The sequence below is a fragment of the Hyperolius riggenbachi genome, chromosome 4 (assembly GCF_040937935.1).
Source record: "Hyperolius riggenbachi isolate aHypRig1 chromosome 4, aHypRig1.pri, whole genome shotgun sequence".
In the NCBI taxonomy this organism is placed as follows: domain Eukaryota; kingdom Metazoa; phylum Chordata; class Amphibia; order Anura; family Hyperoliidae; genus Hyperolius; species Hyperolius riggenbachi.
Genome location: NC_090649.1, coordinates 51,489,485 through 51,516,688, shown reverse-complemented (window position 1 = coordinate 51,516,688; position 27,204 = coordinate 51,489,485). Strand labels below are relative to the sequence as shown.

Sequence of the window (27,204 nt, the reverse complement as noted above, 5' to 3'; positions counted from 1 at the left end):
AATAAACAATAACTCTGCCTCAGCCTTTCCTTTGGTTGTTCAAAGCGGTAAATGTTTACTCTCTGTTCCCTTTGGTTATTATGCCTTTGGTGAGCGGATGCTGATCTTAAGAACAGCACCTTCTGCATTGTGTATATTGACTAACTATGACTTCTAAATGTGTGTAAACTACAGATAAAGCATGACGTTCAACAGACTTAAAGGGAACCTGTACTGAGTAAAATTATTTAAAATAAACACATGAGGTAACGTCAAATGAACATTACATAGTTACCTCACCATCAGTTCCTCTCAGAAGCTCACCATTTTCTTCTGACAGTGATCCCTTCCAGTTCTGACAACATTTTGTCAGAACTGAAATATATCAGTTGCTGTCAGTAAAATATCAGTTGCTGTCAGTTATAGCTGAGTGGACAACTGATATGCCCGGTAATGTCCACGTTTCCCTATGGCTCAAGTGGGCGATGTTACCAGATGCTGACCAGAAAGCTGTTATGGGGTAAATGGCCATTTTCAAAATGGAGGACAGAGAATTCCATTGATCACAGTGGACATACAGGACACAGGAGAGGAGAACGAGATTGAGGAGTAGACTACACAGGAGTAAGTATGACTTGTGTATGCTTATTATTTTAATTTTCAGTTCAGGTTTTCTTTAAGGCGCACAACTGCACCAACTAAAGAAGCCTGCTAGGGAGTAGGGACTGTCAATGCATACCTCTCAACTTTTTGAGATGAGAAAGAGGGACACTTAAACCACACCCTGGCCCTGATCACGCCTCCATCACACCCCTAGTTAAGCATACCATAAAGATTTCATAAGAAAAATATGTTGTTTTATAATTCAAACCACACTGGTCCTTTCTGTCATGGTTCATTTTCCTTCATAGTAACATTTTAAAATTAGTAATATATCAATTTAAAGGATGGGAATAAAGTTTAGAGTCAAACACATTTTTAGCAGAGAAATATATATATATTTACATAGAAAGTCCTGAAAGAGGGACAAATGAGGAGGAAAGAGGGACAGATGGACAGGGCTCCCAAAGAGGTACAGTTGTGAGCAATGGGTGCTATTTTGTGTTGTGAAACAGTCCTTCTTTCACATAAGGAATATTGCAGAAATTCCTCATTCCTTCAGAGGATCATTCAGAGGAGTTCATGCCTTCATCACATGATATCTGGAAGCGTGCATGGAAATAGGGCGCCTGGAAAAAAAAAGGTCCAGCAGGATAACGAAATGGCGCTGGTGGATAACAAAATCTCAATAATGATAAAAAAATATTTTTTTAATAATAAATACCGTTTTAAAACAGGCGGGAGTTGATAACGAAAATATATTAATGTTAAAAATCTTTATGTAATTCAACAATGTAGCTTAAACCAGCCCCCTACTTTCACACAGAACCCTCCCCTGATGGTGCTTAACCCTAACCACCCCCCCAGTGGTGCCTAACCCTAACCACCCCCTGGTGGTGCCTAAAACTAACCACACCCCTGGTGGCGCCTAACCCTAAACCCCCCCCCCCAGTGGAACCTAATCCTAACCACCCCCCAGTGGTGCCTAACCCTAACCACCACCCCCAGGGGGCACCTAACCACCCCCTCAGTGGTGCCTAACCCTAACCCTCCTCCCCCCTGGTGGTGCCTAACCCTAACCACCACCCCCGGTGGTGCCTAACCCTAACCCCCCAGTGGTGCCTAACCCTAACCGCCCCCCTGGTGGTGCCTAAACCTACCCCCACCCCGTGGTGCCTAACCCTAACCACTACCCTGGTGGTGCCTAACCCTAACCACCCCCCGGCGTTGTCTAACTCTAACCTTCCCCCCCAGCAGTATCTTCCTCTGTGCACAGAAGTCTCAGTAATAAACATTCCGTACAGATCAACCGGCAGAACTGAAGATGTCTTCACCAGTGATAGATTTCAGGATGTAAACCAGGGAGAGGAAAGATTTTATAATGGGCAAACACTGACTAAGTAATCTATAAATGAATATTGGAAAAAAAAAAATGTTATTCATTATGTTATTTTCACTACAGTTCATCCATGAAAGCAGGACGTGGCCACACTGCAGATTTATTGCAGGATTTGCATCAGCTGTAACAAATAAATGTTTTTCTTTAAAGGTTATTTTGCTGTTGTTGTGTATCTTTTAGAGCAGAGAGGAAGTTCTGAGTTCAAGTCCGCTTTAAAGGGAACCTAAGATGGCCGTATAAAGACAAGATATACATACCTGGAGTTTCCTCCAGCCCCCTCCGGCCTGATCGCTCCTATGCCGTCCTCTAACTCCCCGTTGGTCCGCAATTGGCCCCCGGAAAGTCCTCTGGTCTGCGTGCTCTCCTACCACATTCACATCGCCTGGAGCCTTCTGTGCCAGCGCAGTACTACTGCACAGAGCAGAGACGGGGGAGCGCTCCTGGCCGGGCGGCGCCTGCACCGACTGAACCCCGACTGGAGGATTTTCTGGGGCCAGTTGTGGGTGAAGAAGGCGACTGAGGATGTCGAGCAAGCGATCAGACTGGAGGGGGATGGAGGATGCCCTGCCACTTTAAAGGAGCACTATAGCGAAAAAAAATTCAATTGAAAATATGTGCAAACAAATACAAATAAGAAGTATGTTTTTTTCCAGAAAAAAATGAGCCGTAAATTAATTTTCTCCTATGTTGCTGTCACTTACAATAAGTATTAGAAATCTGACAGAAGCGACAGGTTTTGGACTAGTCTATCTCTTCATGGGGGATTCTCAGGGATTTATTTATTTTCAAAAGCACTTAGTGAATCTCAGTTGCTCTGTCCAACTGCCAAAAAACTGTGCAGCGAGCAGGGAAGCTGGTCAGCATCATTGTTTAAATCCTTTTTAGGGAATATCTTAATAAAGAATAAAAGCCATGCTGAGAATCCCCTGTGAAGAGATGGACTAGTCCAAAACCCGTCCGGTTCTGATTTCTACTACCGACTGTATGTGACAGCAACATAGGAGAAAAGTAATTTATGGCTCATTTTACTCTGGAAAAAATGTACTTCTTATTTGCCTATGTTTGCACATATTTTTAATTTTACAATTTTTCGCCATAGTGCCCCTTTAACCTTTAGTTGTGTTTGAGTCATGGCGAGTGAGCAATTCAGCCTCCAGGGTAAAGAGGCTTTATTTCTGTGGTCGGAGGTACACTTTAAGTCCAGATAAGAATACAGATGTAAGTATTCTTCAATCACAGCCATCTCTACTTACTGTGCGTTGTTTTTCCTCTGGTACCATTTGGTAAGTGAGCCTCTTGTGCCAGTGATGAGCTGGCCTGATAGTTCTGTACTGGAAGGAAAGCATCTCCACCCCACTCGCTTCACTGAAAGCCCAGACTGTGCGATCGGCTTTCAGCGGCACAGCGGTGACAATGTAGCGCTATGAGTCTCCGAATTGTCCCTTTTCTTCTCTGCACAGAATGAGGCTCTCAGTCTATTATCAGCGACACGGCGAGGGCAGGACAGTCCGTCTCGTCTCCACTCTTACTAGCTGTGGGAATTATCTCCGCACAATAGGAGGGAGTAGTGTGGAGGATTTTCACAGGCCCTGTAAGCGGTGACACGAAGGGAAGGCTGTTCAGGTGGAAGGCACTCCGCACAGTGACTACTTTGTTGTGGATTTCATATAGAATGACGGCAAAATGACTCGATCGCTCGGATAAGCCGCACCCAGACATATTATTCTACTGCTGCCCTTACCAGACACACAAGACAGTTCTCTTTTTAGATGATCTGCTCACCTGAAGCTCATATGTCACCTGTCAGCTCATCTTATGGGGTTTAAAGCGGACCTGAACTCAGAACTTCCTCTCTGCTAAAAAAGATAAACAACAGCATAACAACCTTTAGGCCTCTTGGACAGAAGGACGTTGCATTTCAGTGCGAGGTTAAGGTTGCACAACGCGGCCCTAACGCAACGCATATAGACTAACTTAGACGTTATTGTGCGTTCTTTAACACTGCGTTAAGTGTTATGACGTCTTTCTTTATGCGTCTCTTGGTGCGCCGTTTTCGTCGCACAGTGATGACTATAATTTAACATTTTTCGGGCAGCATGGTGGTGTAGTGGTTAGCTCTCTCGCCTTGCAGCGCTGGGTCCCTGGTTCAAATCCCAGCCAGGGCACTATCTGCAAAGAGTTTGTATGTTCTCTCCGTGTCTGCGTGGGTTTCCTCCGGGCACTCCGGTTTCCTCCCACATTCCAAAAACATATGGATAAGGTAATTGGCTCCCCCTAAAATTGGCCCTAGACTACAGTACTTACACTACATAATATAGACATATTGGCAATGGTAGGGATTAGATTGTGAGCTCCTTTGAGGGACAGTTAGTGACAAGATATATATATACACTGTACAGCGCTGTGTAATATGTCGGCGCTATATAAATACTAAATAATACTAATAATAATTTTTTGGGCTTAGTAATGTGGGCTGTTTGGTGATTACTTCGGATACTACAAATAAACAAAAATCCCCCCAAAAATTATTAAAAAAAACAAAATAAACAAAAAACACGTGTATTTACGATGGAACGAAAATGGAGCATGCGCTACATTGAAAAAAAACCCCAAAAAAACCATTACTGAGCATGTGCAACACAAATAACGCAGCAGATTCATAGCTAAGGCCTCTTTCACAGTGCGATGTTAAAGTCGCACAACAAAACAAAATTTAACGCAGAATAACTCACTGCAATGAAAAATCAATGCCCCATTCACAGTGCACACGTTGTGTTGGTGTCTAACGTGTAGTGTTATTAGAAAGTGCTGCATGCTGTGCGTTATACACGTTATTAGCTGCGTTGGACTGTTTGCACATGCTCAGTAATGACTTGGAAACATACTTTTCTTTGCCTGTATGCTCTATTGTTTGCGACCGCAAAGGGGCATTAAAGGGGAACTGAAGTAAGAGGTATACGGAGGCTGCCATATTTATTTCCTTTTAATCAATACCAGTTGCCTGGCAGCCCTGCTGATCCTCTGCCTCTAATACTTTCAGCCATATAGGCCCTGAACATGCATGCAGCAGATCAGGTGTTTCAGACTTTAAAGTCAGATCTGACAAGACTAGCTGCATGCTTGTTTCTGGTGTTATTCAGATACTACTGCAGAGAAATAGAACAGCAGGGCTGCCAGGCAACTGGTATTGATTAAAAGGAAATAAATATGGCAGCCTCCGTATACCTCTTACTTCAGTTCCTCTTTAATTTGCGGTGCAACTTTTTTGGGGCATTACGTTGTAATTTGCATTGCAACTTGAATGTCGCATCAAAACGCAACGTCCTGCAACGTCCTACTGTGAAAGAGGCCTAAACGCACAGCATGCAGCACTCTCTAATAACGCTACGCGTTACACACAAACGCAACGTGTGCTCTGTGAATGTCGCACAGACTTTGTATTGCTGTGCGTTGGTCTGCGTTGGAACATTTTCTAATGTGCAACTTTAACGTCCCACTGTGAAAGAGGCCTTAAAGGGATACTGTAGGGGGGTCGGGGGAAAATGAGCTGAACTTACCCGGGGCTTCTAATGGTCCCCCGCAGACATCCTGTGCCCACGCAGCCACTCACCGATGCTCCGGCCCCACCTCCAGTTCACTTCTGGAATTTCTGACTTTAAAGTCAGAAAACCACTGCGCCTGCGTTGCCGTGTCCTCGCTCCCGCCAATGTCACCAGGAGTGTATAGCAGAAGCCAAGTATGGTCTGTGCCTGCGCAGTACGCTCCTGGTGACATCAGCGGGATCGAGGACACGGCAACGCAAGCGCAGTGGTTTTCAGACTTTAAAGTCAGAAATTCCAGAAGTGAACCGGAGGCGGGGCCGGAGCATCGGTGAGTGGCTGCGCGGGCACAGGATGTCTGTGGGGGACCATTAGAAGCCCTGGGTAAGTTCAACTCATTTTCCCCCGACCCCCTACAGTATTCATTTAAAGAAAAACAGTTCTTTGTTACATCTGATACAAATCTTGCAACATCTAAACTGTGTGTCTACTTTTTGCTTTCATGGAAGCAAACATATTGTTAACATCCTGTGTTTACAAATTAGCTGCTCTGCTGTGGCAGAGGAGATTCCTGAGCTTACATAGCTGAGAGAGCAAATTACATTTTGATTAGTTAGAGATGAGGGGAAATTAGACAGGCTATTCTCTCTAAAAACACACAGGGTGCATATCTCTGCATTTTGCAAGTATTCAGTTTTAATGTAAATTTCACTTTTGCTGACAAAAAAAAATAAATCAGTTCAGCTACAAAGAACTGGGCAAACATTTTTTTTTAGCTTGCTTACCTTGTTGTTACATGGATAGGTACACAAGGATATAGTAGTGGGAGTTATCTCATAAGCTACGTGTTAAAGTGACACTGAAGCAAAAAAAAAAAAAAAAAAGTATGATATAATGAATTGTATGTGTAAAACAGATAGGGAATAGAAACATGAGTAGCAAGGGAAAGAGTCTCATATTTTTATTTTCAGTTAAACAGCAGTTTTTTGTTTGTTTTTAATAACATTGCAACATTCTGTCACAGTTGCAATTTTAACAGCACAATCTGTCTCAAACTATAAAGCAAAGCAGAAATAATCAAGCTGTCTCTCGCTGTTTCTTGGCTGTTTAAAGGGAACCTAAACTGAGAGGGATATGGATTTTTCCTTATAAAATAATACCAGTTGCCTGACTCTCCTGCTGATCCTGTATTTCTAATACTTTCAGCCACAGCCCCTCAACAAGCATGCAGATCAGGTGCTCTGACTGAAGTCAGACTGGATTAGCTGCATGCTTGTTTCAGGTTTGTGATTCAGCCGCTATTGCAGCCAAAGAGATCAGCAGGGCTGCCATGCAACTGGTATTGTTTAACAGGAAACCTTCATTTCCCTATGCTTCCATGTCATCACACCTGGGTAGATGCCCCGCCCACTCTACCCCACAGGATCTCAATTAGTATAAATTTTGAAAGTTGCTGGGCCCCCCCCCAGTCTTTTTTTTGTCCTCGACTTCCTCACCTCACAGGGTCTACGTGAGTAGGGCAAGATTTGCCTGGAATATTTTTCTTTTCCCCCCCTGCCACACTGTCTCTACAGTGAAGTTTTTTTTTTTTTTTTCCTCTCCCATTCAACTATAAATTAGTTGGGGAATCCCCCACTCTGCTGGCTCTCAGGGGGAATAGGGGAGCGCAGGTATATGTGTAAGGTTTAAATAACCTGTGTGTGGCGCTCCCCCACTTTTCAGCCATCCGGGTGTGGCTTTATTTCATTGCTAAAGGCAGTGTTATTATGCGGGGGATCCCTTCTCACCTGTCTTTCCTCGCTGCTAACGGTGGTGCCTCTGCCTCACTGTGCGGGCGGGGAGTTCCGCCTCCTGCATCCATCCCTGGGATTTCCGCATTGCTTGGTCCAGCGTGCGTTCCAGCACGCAATTCCGCGTTCCACCAGGCATTCCGCGTCCCACCTCCCCTGATTGGTCCGTGCGAATGCGGAAGTGGGTGGAGTGTGTCGCCTGCTTCGGCGCCGCTCGCTTATTTTAAACAATGGCGGCAGGACGCTCGCTGGGGGATACTCTCTGGCGCATGGGGGGAGAGTATGGACGCGGAGACGGTGCAGCCTGTGGAAGCTACAGATCAGCAACCGAGGACCTCATCCTCAGGGACCTGTGGACAGCAAAAACGTAGGTGGCTCTCCTGCCCGCCCTATGCGACGCAGAGAGTATTTTTTAAATGTATTACTGACTTTTCCTATCTTCTTCTTACTTTCAGCTGTTTTAGCTGACTCTATGGATCCCCCAGCACGCCAAGCAGACCAGCACAGGGCTTAAAGGTAGGGGGGGGGGGGGGGGGGGGTTAAAGGTAGGTTCTTAGCTCTGCATAGTGGCGGACACTATACTTATACGGTCTCTCTTTAGTCCTAGAAAACATCGAAAGAAAAAGTCGAGATCAAAGTCAAAGACAAGGTCTAATGTACCGAGTACTGACTACAGAGAGAGAAGCAGATCCCCTCTCAGGAGCCACTCGCACAGAACCTGCTGGGCATGCAACAAGGAAGCTTTGCCAGACAAAAGCGTGTGCAGATCATGCTTCGCAGACATGGCGAGACAGACGGCACAGACCCCTATGGACGTTACACAAATGATAAAAGACGCTGTGCAGGAGTCTATGAGGGAATATGTAGCTACACTCCCTTCTCAGACACCTCAGTCCACGGAACAATCTACAATTAATGAGTCTGAGGAGATTGCAGGAGGTTTTGACTTTGCCCTAGTCCAACCGTACTTGCATGCGGTAAGGGAAGCAATTGAGTGGGAAAGCTCGGATGACGAGCAACCTTCTACCAGTTCCAAAAAACATAAAGAGTACTATACTCACCTTAAGAAAAAGACTACCTCATTCCCCATGATGGATGAGATCGCGGAGATCATTAAGGAGGAATGGGAGAAGATTGATAAAAAGCCGCCGTTAAACAACCGACTTACAAAGCTATACCCCATGAAAGCCAAGAATTCAAAATCTTTAGATAATCCACCGACAGTGGACGCATCGGTCACCCGACTAGCTAAGCATATCACACTGCCAAGAGACAATGTTGCGACATTTAAAGATGTGATGGAGAAAAAGATGGACTCTGAGTTGAAAAAAAATTATACTTTAGCGGGAAGTGCCACAAAACCAGCTGTAGCACTAACTTCAGTGGCGAGAGCGATCAGAGCATGGACTATAAATATAGAAGAAGCCGTGAGAGCTGATGCCGACAAAGATGCTATAATAAGAGCTCTTGATGATTTCAACCTGACGGCAGATTATGTGGGAGAAGCCGCAGTAGATATAATTAGATGTACGGCAAGAACTATGGCATCATCGGTAGTCGCGAAAAGAGCTTTATGGCTGAAATCATGGTCAGCTGATCAGTCATCACGTCAAGAATGGTGCAAAATACCTTATGATGGAGACAACCTATTCGGGAAGGAGTTAGAAAACGCTATCCAGAGAGTAACCGGGGGTAAATCCGGACTACTACCCCAGGACAGGAAAACTAAAAAACCTAATTATCAAGCCAACAGGTTCCAATAATCAAGACTTCGAGCAGCCAGATCATATAGGCCAGGTAGGGAATTCAAGAAAAACTGGCAAAGCAGTCACAGCAATCTGCAAAGAATAACGCGCCAGAAAACTACTACTTCGACCCCTAACCAGCAGAAGTCTTTTTGACAGGAGGCCCGTCCAAACTTGTCCGGTAGGCGGCAGATTGAGGAAATTCGGACAAATTTGGATGGAAGAAATAAACAACCCGTGGGTAATAAGAATAATAACCCAGGGACATCGTTGGAGCTTCCGGAGAAAACCTCCAAGGGCACACTTTGTATCCACCAGGATTCCAAGAAGCCACGAGAAAGCATTCCTTCTACAAGATTATGTACAGACACTTCTAGACAAGGAAGCGGTGGTGCCAGTGCCAGAACACCAAAGGGTAAAGGGGGTCTACTCCCCCTTATTCTTTGTACTCAAGAAAACAGGGGACTGGCGACCGGTTCTCGACCTCCGTTACCTAAACAGACACATAAAACTCAAGAAATTCCGAATGGAGACGTTGCAATCAATAATTCAGGTAGTAAGACAGTCAGATTGGATGCTTTCGGCGGACCTCGAGGACGCTTATTTGCACGTCCCCATACACTCGAGGTTCCAGAAATTTCTAAGATTTGTAATAGGCCCCAATCACTATCAATTCACTTGCTTACCATTCGGAATCTGTACGGCACCACGAACCTTCACCAAGATCCTGCTCTCCTTAGTAGCCCTTCTGCGAACAAGGGGATTACGTCTGTTTCATTACTTAGACGACCTACTGTTACTAGCGGCAGACAGAGAGACGTTAACTACTCAGAAGGAAATTCTTCTGGATGCACTCATTCACTTCGGTTAGAGAATAAACAAAGACAAGAGCCAATTGGAACCGACCCAATCAATGATTTTCCTGGGAGCACTTTTTCAGACGAAACAGAACTTAGTGAGTCTGCCGCAACACAAGATAACAACTCTGAGTCAGAAGATAACCCAAGTCATCTCCTTGAACGAGTTGAAAGCAAGACAATGTGTCAGTCTACTAGGTTCAATGACCTCGACGTTCCAAGTAGTAAGATGGGCACATTGGCATATGAGGCCATTTTAATGGGGTTTCTTAACTCAATGGAACAAGAAAAGTTGGAATCAGCTAATACAGATCACCACTCTGATGAAAAACAGCCTTGCATGGTGGACGGATACCAACAACCTATCCAAAGGACACTTGATAGAAGTCACGAACTCGATCACAATTACCACGGATGCCAGCCTACGGGGCTGGGGAGCGCACTGTGGCACACTAACAGCGCAGGGCCTTTGGAAGGACGCAGATCCTCATACACAGTCGAACATCTTAGAGATAAGGGCTGTTTACCAGGCACTTTTGAGTTTCACTCATCTGATACAGAACAGAACTGTAATCCTACGTATAGACAACAGCACGGCTGTCTCATATATACGGAGACAGGGGGGAACGAGAAGCATAGCACTACTCCAGGAGATGGCAACTATTTTCCAGTATGCGGAACAACATCTATGGAACCTGTCAGCATTGCATATACCGGGGAAGGAGAATATCCTAGTGGACTATTTAAGCAGACACACGTTGGACAACAACGAATGGAGCCTGTCCACGGAAGCGTACCACTGGACATGCAAACATCTTGGCAAACCCGAACTAGACCTGATGGCAACGCCATCGAACACCAAATGCAGACACTTCTATTCCAGAATTTATTGCAAAGAAGCCCTGTCAGTGGATGCGCTGACAGCGGACTGGAACTTTACAACAGCATATGTGTTTCCCCCAATACCTATGATACAACGTTTCTTATCGAGACTCCACAAAGAGAAAGTCATAGTGATTGCAATAATTCCGTATTGGCCGAATCGGCCATGGTTTCCCCTACTATGGGGAATGAGGTTGCAGTCACCTCTGCCTCTCCCAGACAGCAAAGATCTTCTGTCACAGGGGGAAGTCCTCCATCCGAATCCCAAGAGGTTGAATCTGATGGCCTGGTTGTTGAAGGGAGGAGGCTGGAACTGGCTGGATGCTCACAGGAAGTAATTAAGACTATCCTCAGCGCAAGAAAACCTACTACTAATGCTACCTATCAAAGGGTCTGGACCAAGTTTCTAAAACTATCACAAGAACTTCATTTCCAATCTACAAAACCGGAACCTTATCACATTCTTGAGTTCCTTCAGAGAGGGCTAACTATGCAGTTAGGATACCACACGCTGAAGACGCACGTCTCTGCCAGGCATGGTCGGAAGAGCCAATTTCCGATTCCGCGGTAATTCCGCATACCGCCACTACCGAAATTCCGCTTCCGCTACATTCCGGAGGAATTCCGCTACATTCCGCGGAATTCCGCGGTATTCCGCCACGTGCACTTTCCGTATTTTTAAACGGACTTCCGTAATTTTTAAACGGATTTCCGTAAATTTAGGAGGAAACACTCAATCGCTCATTTGAAATATCTATTGTTAATAAAGTTGATTTGTATTTTGTAAATTTGGATAAAAAAAATGTTGAAACCGTTATTTTAGCGCAGTAACTCTCCGCTGATTATGATTGGTCAACTCATTCCGCATCTCCTGATTGGTCAATTCATTCCGATTCCGATTTTGCCGGAATTCCGAATTCCGGATTGCAAATTCCGAATTCCGGATTGCAAATTCCGAATTCCGTGGAACCATGCGGAAACCCCAATTCCGGCGGAATTTCGGAATTTTAGCTTCCGCGGAATTCGGAAGCCCATGCCTGGTCTCTGCCCTATCAGCAATGACGGGCACCCAATGGGCCATAAATCCCTTAATTAAACAGTTCCTAAAGGGGGTACTAAAGATAAAACCCCCAAGGAAAAATATCTTTCCAAAATGGGACTTACCCTTAGTCCTGGACGCCCTTACAAAACAACCTTTTTACCCTGTAACAGACAACTCGCTATGGAACATAACTTTAAGAACTGTTTTCTTGGTAGCAATAGCTTCAGCTAGAAGAGTATCAGAGCTTCAAGCGTTAGGATGTAACGAACCATACCTGACCTTTTTTCCTGACCGAGTACTAATCAGACCTATTCAGCAGTTTATCCCAAAGGTAACATCCACCTATCACCTCAACCAGGAATGGACACTTCCAACATTTATCCAAGAAGAAGGGGTGGACGTTCACCCTCTTGATGTAGGGCAAGCACTAAGGGACTATTTACACCTAACGGCTGACATAAGGAAAACTGATAGACTATGGGTAATCCCAGCAGGCTATCGCAAAGGCCAACCGGCCTCCGCCAGAACAATATCTACATGGATAGTGAAAACTATTCCAACCGCCTACAAATCAGGGGGATTAGAACCCCCTCGACAGTTAAATGCCCACTCCACTAGGAGTATGTCAACTTCATGGGCAGCTTTAAATAAAGTACCCGCAGAGAAAGTGTGTCAGGCCGCGAACTGGTCATCAATTAACACATTTATGCGGCACTATAGGGTGGACTTGTCTTCTCAGTCTACTTTGATATTTGGTAAAGTTGTATTGGAAAATTCACAACATATGGATAATTAAATATTTTCTTTGATTAAGCATTATAAATGGTGTCCCTCCCTTCTCATTTCCTAGTTAAATCCCAGGTGTGATGACATGGAAGCATAGGGAAAACGGAAAATTGTTACTTACCTATCGGTAATTTTCCTTTCCCGATGCTTACATGTCATCACACTGGTCCCTCCCTTCCTGTGAGCTTCGGTAAGTCGAGGCTTACGGAGACTGGGGGGGGCCAGCAACTTTCAAAATTTATACTAATTGAGATCCTGTGGGGTAGAGTGGGCGGGGCATCTACCCAGGTGTGATGACATGTAAGCATCGGGAAAGGAAAATTACCGATAGGTAAGTAACAATTTTCCGTTATCCCTCTCAGTTAAGGTTCCCTTTAAGTGCTTCAGAAAACAGGACTCTATTTGACCCAAGTTAGGTTGACTAGCTCAGAGAAGCTCTTTTCCATAGATAACAAGTGAAGTTTTTTTTTCACTCTTCCTGTACTGGGAAACACCACAAGACTCTGTTCTTTGCTATTAATGTTCTATTCCTTAGCTGCACTACACATACAAATCATTACCTCATAAGTTTATTTTCACTTCAGGTGTCCTTTAAGTCACTGTTAAGTTCCTGAACGCAGCTGCACCTCAAAGTGAACACTTCCCACACATGAAAAGTTTGCTTTCATTATAAAGATGGAGGAGTGGAATAGGCAATGAATGATGGATCTATAGCATTCTTCTTCATACAGAGAGAGGCGATGCCTCCTCTAGCAGCGGCGCGCGGTCCAGAGACAGCGCAGCGCAGGAGACACGCCCACGCCTGGGAAGAGTGATCACAAGGTGGAGGTGCTGGGAGACAGGCACCCTGTATATATGAGCTCATCATCATCATCTCACTAAAACCTCATTACGTTTTACAGCACTGAGACATGTCTGCACTGGCCTCACCGCCCCGCATGCCAGACACAGCCGGCCGCAGGCAGCCCAGCGGGAGCCAGGAGACAGTCACCTGCAGATCACCCAACTGCCCCGGCGACGTGCTCCCGCCACTCAGAGAAGGATGAAATGGGGCAAGATAGCAGTTTTTGCCCCTCTGCTGATGGTCACCTGGCTAACATCCACCGGACCACTAGACTCTTTCCAGGCCCTAGGCAACTGCCTAGAATTGCCTAGTGGATAATCCGGCTCTGCCGCCACTGGGGCTGGTCTGCAGCATAATGTCCCCTTCAAAGATTCAAAGGGCAGCTAATGACCCCCTCGAGACTCCCTTTATAGTATGTATTAAATCAAGCAACCATCACCCTCCACCATCATAAAATATGGTTTTTATTCTATTATTGCACTACATAAAATGAGGCTCCCAATGAGGCTTCTCCCATCCCTGTAGCTGCAGGCAGTCCGGCGCTGCCCCCCCCGAAGTGTCCCGGAATCCTCCCCCGACAAGCCTGACAAGCTACATTTATTCACCTTTCCTGGCTCCAGTGGGGGCGCTGTTGTGGCTCTCCGCTCGGAGATAGGCAGAAATAGCCGATCTCTGTCGGGTCCGCTCTACTACGCAGGTGCAGGAAACTTGCGTCTGCGCAGAAGAACGGCCCAACAGCGATCGGCTAGTTCCTCCCATCTCTGAGCGGAGAGCCGATACTGCGCCTGCGCTGGAGCCGGGAAGGTAAATATTTACATCCCCGTTGTTCACGGAGCTTTTTCCCCGCCGCCGTGGGACCGAGGAGGACGGGAGAAGCCATCGATCGGATCCGGAGGTTTCCCCCACCTGAGGTGAGTACCCCCCAGGGTAGCTTTTCTTCATTACAGGTTTTCTTTAAAGAGGAACTGTAACGACAAAACGGCCCCTGGGGGGTACTCACCTCGGGTGGGGGAAGCCTCAGGATCCTAATGAGGCTTCCCACGCCGTCCTGCGTCCCTCGGGGGTCTCGCTGTAGCCCTCCGTGCAGCGGTGACGCAATATTTACCTTCCTGGCTCCTGCGCAGGCGCTCTGATGCCTCTCGGCGCCGAAGTAGGCGGAAATACCCGATCGCCGTCGGGTCTGCTCTACTGCGCAGGCGCAAGTCTCCGGCGCCTGCGCAGTAGAGCGGACCCGACGGAGATCGGGTATTTCCGTCTATTTCCGTGCCGAAAGTCGCCACAGCGCCCCCGCTGGAGCCAGCAAAGGTAAATATTGAACTGACAGTCGGCACAGTCGCCGGCTGTTCGGAGGGCTGCGGCGAGACCCCCGAGGGACAGAGGACAGCGTGGGAAGCCTCCATTAGGATCCGGAGGCTTCCCCCACCCGAGGTGAGTACCCCCCAGGGGAGGTTTTTGTTGTTACAGAGTCTCTTTAAGTTTGATTCCAAACTGAATTGTTTTTGTGAAATAAAAATGTAAAGTTCAGATAGGGCGGCGTTGAATGTGTCTCCCTGTGAGAAAACACCTGTTTGTACTACAGTGAATTTATGAGAGGGAGGAGCACTGTTTGCTCACTCAGACAAACATCACCGAGAACAGTGTTTGTCATTCTTCTAGGAGATGAATTGCAGCCATTCATCTGGGCCCGCTGTCTTCAATATGTTTACAATAATCATTTAGAAATGATTTAGTCAATGTTTGCCCATTGTAATCTCTTTCCTCTCCTCCCTGAGGGGCGTAGCAATAGGGGGTGCAGAGGTTTGGCCAGGGTGCCCCAAAGGGCCCTTCCTCAGCTGCAGTATTAGCTGTGAGGAAACGTGGAAAAGCCGCCGTCTCTCAAAGTGAGGCGGCTGTTTCCGCGTCCAGCATGGCGTCACAACGCGGAAAAACCGCCGCATGCCGCTTAGGGAGAGCGGCGGAATCCGCATTGGGAACGGCGGAATCCGCATTGGGAACGGCGGAATCCGCATTGGAGGCGGCCCCTGCAAGCGGTTCACAAGATACATTGCAAGACAGTACTGGTGTGGCTGAGACTGATAGTCCACCAAGATTCAGAGTGACACGCGTGCTCGCACAGAGGCTGAGTTTAAATAACAGCCAGAGGTGAGTCAGCTGACCAGGAGGGTCAGCTGACATTTTCCACAACTCTCATTGGTCCAGCAATTAGGGAGGTCCTGGAAAGGTCCTTGTGTATATATACTGCTGGCTGTTCACTTGCTCTTTGTCTGGCGTGCGATCACATACGTGGGAGCACCCAGATTCGTAGTCAGATCCGCAAGTGTGCCGGGACCAGCTGGAGCTGTAATCCTACACTTAGCTAGATTCTGTTGATAGCTAAAGTACTAGTTTGATTGTGATTATCTGCAGGGCCGGATTATCAACCAGGCAACAAAAGCAGTTGCTTGGGGCCCCATTCAGAGTCAAAGGGGCCCCATCAGCACATAAACCAGCCCTCGCCATCCAGTCAGCGGTGGCTGGATGGTTTAATGGTTAAAGGAACTCTGAGCAGTGCAGTAACTATGGAAAGATGCATATCATTTTAAAGCTCTCTTTCTCCTCTTTCCAACGATATATAAACGGCTGCCTTATGCTTTTTAGTTTTCGCTATTTTCGCGATCGAAATCGCAGCCACAGGACGACTTTTCTCCAAAGTCGGCAGCTCGATTCAGCACAATGCAATGAAATATAAGGAACCCAGGGGGATATAATTACAAACATCATGCTGGTAGGTGTGAAGATGTAATTAATTAGATGTGGGTATGCTTAAAGGCATACCTACAGGCACTGCTCGGAGTCCCTTTAAGGGCTCTGCCTCTGACACAGGAGACCAGGGTTCAAATCTCGGCTCTGCCTGTTCAGTAAGCCAGCACCTATTCAGTAGGAGACCTTAGGCAGGTCTCTCTAACACTGCTACTGCCTATAGGGCGCGTCCTAGTGGCTGAAGCTCTGGCGCTTTGAGTCCGCCAGGAGAAAAGCGAGATATAAATGTTATTTGTCTTGTCTTTTCAAATGATGCCGTGATTGTCTTCAGAGCCAGGCTCTCCTCCTAGGTCCCCCTCGTGCTACTGTGCGCTCTGCCGCTGCCCACTCCACCCTCCCTTCCCACAGAGAACCACAGCTGCAGCAAGAATGATTAACAGCAGATGGCAAACGCTCACTCACCTATCCATGATCCAAGCAATAGAGATCCCGTCATCTGAAACCCATCTGTCTCTTCTACAGTGCAGCCGCTCGCTCTGAACATCCTGATTCTCAGATCAGACAGGAAGTAGGAAGTAGTAATAGTAGTGGTAACAGAGCGGCAGCACTCTAGAGGAGACAGATGGGCTCCGGATGACAGGACCTCTTTTGCTTGGATCGCAATAGGTGAATGTGAGTCATCTGGTGCTGTCATTCTCCCCCGCTGCGGCTGCCTTCTCTGCTGGACTATCGTATTCACTGGGATGGAGGCTGCATGGCGGCTGTCTAGTTTGGGAGGAAATCGGTTGTTCGGTGGCGGGGGTGGTTATGTAATTCTGTCTGGGGAACGGCTTCCGGTTTGGCGGTGTCCAGAGCTTTCTGCTATTGCCAGGCTGGAGATGCAGGGGGAAAGTGCTGCTGCTGTGATATCTGGCGCCCTCTTCACAGGGGTGCCCCAGCCCCTCAGTGCAAATGTCCCAGCCATTCATCTCTCACTCTGCATTTTGCCGCTGCTATTCCCTGCATTGTGCACCCACAGAGGAAAGCGGGCTGTTGCCCATAGCAACCAGTAGCTCGGCTGCCCGGTGTGTGCGGCATGTTGCTGTGCAGCTGCATCTTCTGATTCTATTACAACATGATGGGGGGGCCCAAATCAGTTACTTTGCTTAGGGCCCCATTTAGCCTTAATCCGGCTCTGATTATCTGTTATGACTTTTGCCTTCCTTGACTATCCCCTTGAACTCTGATCTTGTACCTCGATACTTCTGATACTCTGTTGCCGAACCCCGGCTCGTTCCTAGACTCCGCTTCTGCCTCCTGATTCTGTACCCCGATATATCTGATTCCCCGTTGCCGAACCCTGCCTGTACTTAGACTCCGCCTTTGCCTTCTGATCTTGTACTGTATCTGTCCGTGTGTGTACTACCTGGCTTGCCCGACCTCGAGAACCGACCTTACTATTGGAGGCGGTTCCTCGTCCTGTCAGTGACACCTCCTCCTGAGTGTCACTTTCAGACCATCCTTCCTACTGTCAGTCTGACTCCTCCCGTCTTGGAGAGCTCAGGTCTGCGGAAGGAATCTGTGCAGTACTCCTTGCTGCACTGAGGCCTAGTCCTCTAAGTGTTACTGTTACACCAAACACTACACTCTACTCAGGTGAACAGAGGTTAGCTTGTATATCGGATTATCGGTGATACTGCAGATCACTTACAATCTGGTATACATCTGTATTCCCAGTGATACTGCAGATCACCGGTAATCAGATCCTCTCTGTGCTTCACCGATCGTTACATTAGCTCTCTATTGGTCCTGTGCTGGTAATAATCACTTCTACAGACGCTTTGAATAGCAGTAATCATTCAGGGCCCGTTTCCACTAGAGCGAATCCGCATGCGTTGTCTGCATGCGGATTCGCATAACTAATACAAGTGGATGAGACTGTTTCCACTTGTCAGTTTTTTGGTGCGTTTTTCTGTGCAGGATTTTTCTGCACGGTAGGGCCTGCAGAATTCGCCTGCGTGAGGAATGCAGGCGATTCGCAGGCTATGTATTTAATAGGGAAAACGCACATGCGTAATGTACATTGAGCCAGGCAGTGACATGGTTAAAATCGCTGATAGCCTGCCTATGCGAAATCGCATGCGAAATCGCGGCAAAAATCGCATGCGGAATCGCATCCGCATGCGATTTTGTCAGCGGTGGAATCCCAGCGATTCGCACCGCACTAGTGGAAACGGGCCCTAAAGGACCACTATCGCGAAAATCGTAAAATGTTAAATACATGTCAACACATTCAAATAAGAAGTATGTTTCTTCCACAGTAAAATGAGCCATAAATTACTTTTTTCCTATGTTGCTGTCACTTACAGTAAGTAGCAGAAAACTGACAGGTTTTGGAGCAGTCCATCTCCTCACGGGGGGTTCTCAGGGTTTTCTTTATTTTCAAAAGCACTTAGTGAATTGTAGTTTCACTGTCCAACTGCCAAAACAGTGAATCAAGCAGGGAGGCTGGCCGGCATCATTGTATAAATCCTTTTCGGGGAGTGTCTTTATGAAGAATAAAGGCCATGCTGAGAATCCCCCATGGAGAAATCAACTAGTCCAAAACTTGTCGGTTCTGTCAGATTTCTACTACCTACTGTAAGTGACAGCAACATAGGAGAGAAGTCATTTATGGCTCATTTTACTCTGGAAGAAACATACTTTTTATTTGTTTCTATTTACATGTATATTACATTTTTTAGCAATAGTGGTCCTTTAACAGACTGTTCCCCAACCCCCGCTTGCCCCTCTGACACTGTGGTTGTCCTTGGCAGGTTTTGGTGTGCCGTATCAATTGTTATGTATAGTGCTTATGGGGCCCCATGTAAAATTAGCACTGGGGACCATAGCTCTTTAGCTATGCCACTGGACATAGCTGATCTCCCAGAATGCTCTGAGGAGGAGAATTACACATAATAAACAGCCTAGGCTAATCCTCAGTGTGAGGGCGGTGCTACATACCCAATATGCAGCAATATACAGCTTTAGGAAGTGTTTCTGGTGCTAAAACCAGGATATTTAACATAAAAGTGGGTATCCTGAATAATTTACTGCACTGTACTATGGATCATTACGGTTCCTCTTTAGCAAGCACTGCAGCACATCAGGTTTGAAATTCACATAGCTAAACAGCCTAGGCTAAACGTTACTGGGAGGGCAGGGTTGAATATACAGCAATATACAGCTATAGGAAGTGTTTCTGTTGCTGAAACCTGGAAAATTTATGTAAAAGTGGCAATTCTGAATAATTTTCTACATTGTAATTTATGTCACTACAGTGCCTCTTTAAACAGGTAGAAATATTAGTAGACTGGAGGCACCCAAAAAAGTATATAATGACTGTAACACAGCACTTCTGTTTGTAATATATTCAAAATGTCCTACCTTAACAGCTTCCGGATGGCAATAATTGAAATCTACGCCCTGTTTGTGTCCCTAAGCCTGCCAGGGCGTAGATTTCAACTTCCGCATGACGTATGGACAATCTCATCGGCTCACATTGATCACAGGGCCAGGAGCCAATTAAATCGGCTCCTGACCAGCTCACAGAGCTCTGCAGTCATGGCGGCTGCAGCAACAGGAGAGTGGCGCGATTTGAGGTAGCGGTGGATCCGTGCGGCGTGACAACGGTAGGGCCCGGTTTTTGTACCAGCAGCCTCTGGTCCTTAAAGGGCCAAAGACTGCTGGTACTGAAGTGGTTAAAAAGGGAGGTTCGCAGAGAGGGTATAAAAAAATAGATAATACATTCAGCACTTAAAGCGTTTTGCAGTGTAAACTGCTTCGTCAGGTCAGTGGACGTGCCTAGTTGCGGAGTGGCAGAGAGCCTGGGCGACTGGTTCTCTTCAAACTACACATTCAGCTTCCACTCTGAACAACACGCTTTGTTGTAAACATCCCTGTAGTGTCGGACATTCATGAAATACACACTGCCCTGCAATATGCCTGCCAGTGTATCCCTGATCAATAACACATATCAGGTACAGCTATGTATAGCATTTACTGTATGTGCACCCCCCCCAGCTGTGTAATACTCATGCACACCATGTTGCTATGGTGGCCAGAGGAATAGGGGACATGCTGAAATATTATTCCAGGCCTTTAGCAATTACTGAGGCTCATGTACTGGAATCACTGTAAAGAATGCCTCCCTGGTGCCGGGTCAATCGCCGTACACCTGCACAACGTAAATATTTCATAGGGTTACTATATATACTAGCGTGTGGCGGGGGTGGGTGGTGAAATAGAGGTTATGCATCAGCTGTTCTTCCATTCAGACATACATAAGAATTTGCATTAAAGAGGACCTGTAGTGAAAATAACATAATAAATAAAATTGCTTATTTTTTACAATATCAATCTATAGATTATTTAGTCAGTGTTTGCCCATTGTAAGATCTTCTCCTTACTCGAATTTACATTCTGACATCTATCACATGGTGACATTTTTAATGCTGGCAGGCGATGTCACTGGAAGGAGATGCTGCTTGCTTTTTGGCAGTTGTAAACAGCTGTTATGGCTGGTGCACCCGGAGCGGTTCTGGAGCGTTTTTTAAAACACTTGCAGGGGGAAAACCACTTGGCTAATGAAAGTGAATGGGATGGTGCACACCAGAGCGGTTAGTTTTTTTCCACAAACGCAAACTCGGGGGCTGCAGCATTTTGTAGATTTCTGAGGCCTTTAGCGTTCAAGCGTTTTTCAGAGAGGTTTTCCATTTTCCTATACTTTCTTTCCAGGCGTTTTTGTTACAGAAGCTGTTCTGTTACAGCTTTACTGTAACAATATTTGTAATCTGCTACACAAAAACGCTACAAAAACGCTAGGCATGTTTAGAAAACCTCTCTAAGGGCCCATTCACACCTGAGCGGGAATCGCGCGATTCCCGCTCATGGCAAACCGCTAGCGGTTTTGCAAAAACCGCTACACATTGTAGCAAATGGCAGTGTCCTCACTGCCGCGGTTGCGGTTAGCGATAACCGCAAATGCGCTGCATGCAGCAGTTTGGCGGCGATTCGCGACCGTGATTAGTGTGCAAAGCACGCTAATCGCGATCGCTCCAAAACCGCCGCAGTGTCCAGTGATTTTTCTGCGTTAATCGTGGGAAAATCACTCCAGCTAAACGGCGGCGATAATCGCCGGTGTTTTGCGATTAACATGCCTAGAATAGCTCTGAAAATCTGCTTCAAAAACCTCTAGCGTTTTGCAGATCTGCTAGCGGTTTTTGGTGTGCACTGGGCCTTATTTCCCACAATACAACAAGGATCCCACAGTGTGATGTCAGGACCTGAGTGCTGTGAGGCGCTGACATCACACTTTGGGAGGGGTTTCACCACAATATTAGCCATACAGCGCCCCCTGATGATCCGTTTGTGAAAAGGAAAATATTTCTCATGGGAAAGGAGTACCAGCTACTGATTGGGATGAAGTTCAATTCTTGGTTACGGTTTCTCTTTAAAGGACAACTGATGTGAGAGAGATGTGGAGGCTGCCATATTTATTTCTTTTTAAACAATACCAGTTGCCTGGCTGTCCTGCGGATCTCTTTGGCTGCAGAGTAAGAGAACCACACACCTGAAACAAGCATGCAGCTTGGGCCAAAAATGTACATCACAGGAGCCTATAGGCACAGATATCTTGGCACCCCAGACTTAGCCCCTTATGGACCTACAAACCCCCCACCGATCTGCACCCCCGAGTGTGCTGGCTGGCCCAGCTGTCATTTCTTGCTCACTTATTAGGTAGCCAGAGGCACCCTCAATATTAAGTGGCTGCCGACTAAAGGAGGGAGGCTTCTTCAGTGGAATGCTGAGAGCCTGGTGAGTAACCTCTCATTTACACTCTCATCAGGCGTATTCTGCATAGGGAAGGAAGGAGGGGAGCACTCAAAAAGCAGAGTGAGCCACGTTTCCATTATCAGGCACGTGCCTACATTGCCTTATAGTAAATCTGGATCTGATGCAGCTATTCTTGTCAGATTTTTGTCAGAAACATCTGATCTGCATGCTTGTTCAGGGTCTATAGCTAACAGCGCTAGAGGCAGAGGATCAGCAGGACTGCCAGGCAACTGGTATTGCTTAAAAAAAAAAATATATATGGCAGCCTCCATCTCCTTCTCACCTCGTGTTCCCTTTAAGGCGTTGGTCTGGTATTACTCAGGGGTTGGACCCCCATGCTCATGGCTTCCAAACTTCCACCTGGGTGATACCAGCTGGCATGGTGGCTACAGGTTTAAAAACAATAAAAATAACATGGGAGAGGGGATGTTGTAAAAATAAATGCGTTTTTAAAAATACTGTTCTTCTAAGCCCCACTTTTGCTGCATTACTGGGTTTCAAAAGGAATCAGGGCACTTGTAGTTTGTGTTTTATCTATATTGTAAACTCTGACATAACAAAATGTGTTTTCCTACTTATTACAGATTCAGTTACCATATTTGCTTTTGTGCACAAGTAATATTGTCTGTTTACAAATTACAATGTTCCATAGTACAATTTATCTGCTCTAAAAGCTGCCACTGCATTTTATTCATAGATTTTAATATATAGATATAGCAGCTATCTAGTGATAATTTCTCATCTGTGTCTACTTGTCAGCTCAATACAGTTCTGTTTCACTATGTGGCTGGCTGTAACTAATCTCGTCTTCAGCTGCAGATCATAAGCTGAAGGGGTTTTCCACCGCAGAACAACAAAGTGCTGTGTTTAAGTATTTTAAATGCTGTTCTGCTACAATTTTTTTTTGCGATAGTTGGTTAAAGGCTGCAAATAATCTTTTAGAACAAAGAGGAAATGTGGAGTTTCCGACCACTTAAAGTTCAATTTTTATATCCATCAGAGACACTTCTCGGCCTGGTATTGTAACATGCCACACAGAAATAGCTTCAATTTAGAGGTGTTAAGATACCGTCCTTGAAGACAACACCATGTTGTTCTTTAAAATGACACCTTTCTTAGGAGAGATGTTAATCGCTTGATCTCGCCAGTTATTAAGCAGTGCAATCAGGGAGATGTCTGGGTCTGAGCCTTGTGAAATTGTGTTGAGTGACAGTTTGCAAACACACATAAAAATTAATCCTTTTCAATCTTCCCTTCAAATGGTAATTATGGGCAGCGTGTGCTCACAGGTACACAGAGACACAGGGAGAATTTCACACTCTCAGGCCTAGAATACGAAGGGGGAAGGAAATAGATTTCAATACAATCACCGTGAAGATTATGGGCAGGGGATGGCAGAATAACATTAATACTGAACAAGAGAGGGTTTTTTTCTTTAAAGAGAACCTGAACTGAAAATAAAAAGTCAAAATAACCATACACAGGTCATACTTACCTCCTGTCTAGTGTACTACTCAATCTCTTTCTCCTCTCCTGAGTCCCGTTTGTCCGCTGTGATCAATGGAATTCTCTGTCCTCCATTTTAAAAATGGCCATTACCCCATAACAGCTTCCTGGTCAGCACGCTGTTAAACTGTAATGTCACCCACTGAGCCATAGGGAAACATGGACATTACCTTGCACATTCAGTTGTACCTGTAACTGACAGTTGCTGATATATAACTGACAGCAACAGATATATTTCAGTTCTGACAAAATCTTGTCAGAACTGGAAGGGATCACAAGAAAATGGTGAGCTTCTGAGAGGAACTGACGGTGAGGTTAGTATGTAATATTCATTTGCAGCTACGTCATGTGTTTATTTTAAATCATTTTACTCGCTTTAGGTTCCCTTTAACCCTCCTGGCGGTAACCCCGAGCTGAGCTCGGGCGATGCCGCGCAGGAGGATATCCCTGCCCCTGGTGGGGCGATTTGCCCCATTTAAAGTGCTGTGCGCGCAGCTAGCACTTTGCTAGCCGCGCGCACGGCTTGATCGCAGCCGCTCTGTGGCGATCGTCCGCACGCAGTGGCAGAAGAGGAGCCCCCCCCCCCCCGCCAGAGCCCTGCGCTGCGAGGACCAATGAGTTCCAGGCAGCGCTATGGGCTGGATCGGAGGAGTCTGACGTCAGGACGTCGGCTGACGTCATTCTGATCATCGCCATGGCGACAGGAGAAGCCAAACAGGGGAACGCGTTATATACGCGTTCCCCTGTTTGCTATTGATGCCGGCGACGATCGCACTAGAGCAGGGGTCCCCAAACGTTTTGGGTGGAGGGCCGGGTCAACATACTTCATACTGCTGGGGGGCCGGAATATACATAAAATGTCGTCTTTGCAGGCCATACAGTGAAGCATACCCAGGTGACAACCTGAAGTCCAGTTGGACAGCATTGTCACCTGATGTGGAATTTGATTGGAAACCAGCAAAATTACTGCTTCCTGGCTTCCATGTGGATGGGTGGTGCCAGCACTGGTATTCTATATGCGGACCACCAATATTTAAAGATGCAGCTGACTGCATCTAGAAGTAATATATTTTGTGTGTGGGGGGCCGGTAAAAAAGCCTCAGGGGGCCGCATTCGGCCCGCGGGCCTTAGTTTGAGGACCACTGCACTAGAGGGACACATGCACCCTCTAGTGGTGTTTCATGTAGCTACCACTCTGGTAGCTTTACATGAAACAAAAACAAAAAAAACAAAAAAAAATGGATTTCTGCCTATTTGGCAGAAAAAATTAACCGCCAGGAGGGTTAAAGGAACATTCTGGTGAAAAAAGTAAGGATATCTGACAGAACCGACAGGTTTTGGACTAGTCCATCTCCTCATGGGGGATTCTCCGGGTTTTCTTTGATTTCAAAAGCATTTCCTGAATGACAGTTGCAAAGTTTAACGGACAAAATACTGTGCAGGGAGTAGGGAGGCTGGCTGGCATCTTACTATTTTGGCAGTTAAACTGCCGATCAGGACATGCTTTGGAAAACAAAAGCAAACCCTGAGAATCCCCCATGAGAAGACGGACTAGTCCAAAACCTGTCGGTTCTGTCAGATATTAACTGCTTACTTTTTTTGGCTGGGGTGGTATGTATTTATTTGGTGATAAAATATCTTGTGTCCTTTCCAAGCCCGTCTTTGGGCAAAGTTCTAAAAACAGCTCATTATATTATTACAGGCAGTCTCCTATTAACAAACACGTTCTGTTCTGGGTGTTTGTAAGTTGAATTTGTTTGCAAGTTGAGTCCTGTGTTAGAAATAGGGAAATGAGGATAAATGATTTACTATCAGACAACTCTGGATTTGGACATATAGTTATTTTCAATGTGCTTTTCATTTGTTTTCAACTACCGTATTTTTCGCCGTATAAGACGCTCCGGCATATAAGACGCACCCAGATTTAGAGGGCAAAAATCAGGAAAAAAAGAAAAAACTAAACCTAGGTGTGTCTATGATGCGGGGGTGTCTTAAGGACTTTTTACCCCCCCCCCCCCCTTTCCAGTTACATTACATACTATTACACCACATAAGGGGACAGTGTTATGATTGGTTGTTCCCATGTTGCCTGCCTATGTTCCTCTATGTGGCCAGTGTAGTGATTGGCTGTTCCTGTGTACCCCTGTGCTGGTCCTGTGCTGTGTCTCCCTGTGCCTGCTGTGTCCCCCTGTTCTGCCTGCCGTGTCCCCCTGTTGTGCCTGTGGCCCCCTGTGTCAGTGTCCCCCTATTGTGCCAGTGTCCCCCTGTTGTGCCAGTGTCCCCTGTGGCAGTGTCCCCCTGTTGTGCCAGTGTCCCCTGTGGCAGTGTCCCCTGTGCCTGTGGCCCCCAGGGCCTGCCATGTCCCCCTGTTGTGCCTGTGCCCCCCTGTTGTGCCAGTGTGCCTGTGGCCCCCTGTTCTGCCAGTTCCCCCTGTGCCTGCCATGTCCCCCGTTGTGCATGTGCCGCTCTGTTGTCCCAGTGTCCCCCTGTTGTACCTGTGCCCCCCTGTTGTGCCAGTGTCCCTTGTGCCTGTGGCTCCCTGTTGTGCCAGTTCCCCCTGTGCCTGCCATGTCCCCCTATTGTGCCTGTGCCCCCCTGTTGTGCCAGTGTCCCCCTCTGTAAGTGTCCTCCAGTGTCGGTGTCCCCCCTGTGCAGGCAGCGTGAGTACACTTAATACATTACCTGCTCCTGCCGCCGCGCTCCTGGCTCCAATCCTGCCCGATCCTCTTCTTCCATCTACCGCTGCCTGCTGCTGCCCCCGCCGAACATCGCTGGCCGGTCCTAATTAGCCGCATGGATACGCTATCATCACACGCATGCCGCCGAACAACGCTGGCCGGATCTAATTAGCCGCGCAGGGATATGCGATCAGCACACCACGTGCGCCGGGGTCACGCATACGTGACCCGGCGCACGCTGATCTTGTATCCCTGTGCAGCTAATTAGGACCCGCCTGCGTTGTTCGGCGGCATGCGTGTGATGATAGCGTATCCATGCGGCTAATTAGGACCGGCCAGCGATGTTCGGCGGGGGCAGCAGCGGGCAGCGGAAGAAGAGGATCAAGTAGGACTGGAGCCAGGAGCGCGGCGGCAGGAGCAGGTAATGTATTTATTGCTTCCCTGCGCACCTCTGCACCCCAAAATCCGTACCTTCGCCGCATAAGACGCACCCACTTTGCCCTCAACATTTTGGGGAAGAAAAAGTGCGTCTTATACGGCGAAAAATACGGTACTTACAACAGTTTATACAAGATTGCAACAGGTAACAACAACAATAAGGAATTAAGAAACAGTGATGGATTATTTGTACATGGAGACAATTTCGTTTGAAACATTGTAATCTGAGTCGGTTGTAAATAGGTTGACTGCCTATATTATATGTATTTAGGTAACATCCATTGGCACTTTATAGACTACGTACGGTAGTCATGTCACTGACTGTCCTCAGAGGAACTCACAATCTAATCCTACCATAGTCATAGTCTAATGTCCTACCATATTATTATCATCATGTATTTGTATAGCTCTGACATCTTCTGCAGCACTTTACAGAGTACATAGTCATGTCACTGACTGTCCTCAGAGGAGCTCACAATCTAATCCTACCATAGTCATAGTCTAATGTCCTACCATATTATTATTAT

At 46.6% G+C, this 27,204-nt stretch overlaps 1 protein-coding gene across 3 annotated transcripts in view; it reads right to left on the bottom strand.

The window, feature by feature from the left end:
- FAM167A (family with sequence similarity 167 member A) overlaps positions 1–27,204 on the bottom strand; it is a 135,654-nt gene that overhangs the window by 31,395 nt on the left and 77,055 nt on the right. The window contains exon 1 of one of the 3 annotated variants that reach the window (XM_068279009.1): positions 6,303–6,378. The exons of the other annotated variants lie outside the window; for them this stretch is intronic. The gene's annotated coding sequence lies outside the window, so the exon portion shown is untranslated. Of the gene's footprint in view, positions 1–6,302; positions 6,379–27,204 lie in introns of those variants that run through there. 3 annotated transcript variants of the gene reach the window in all.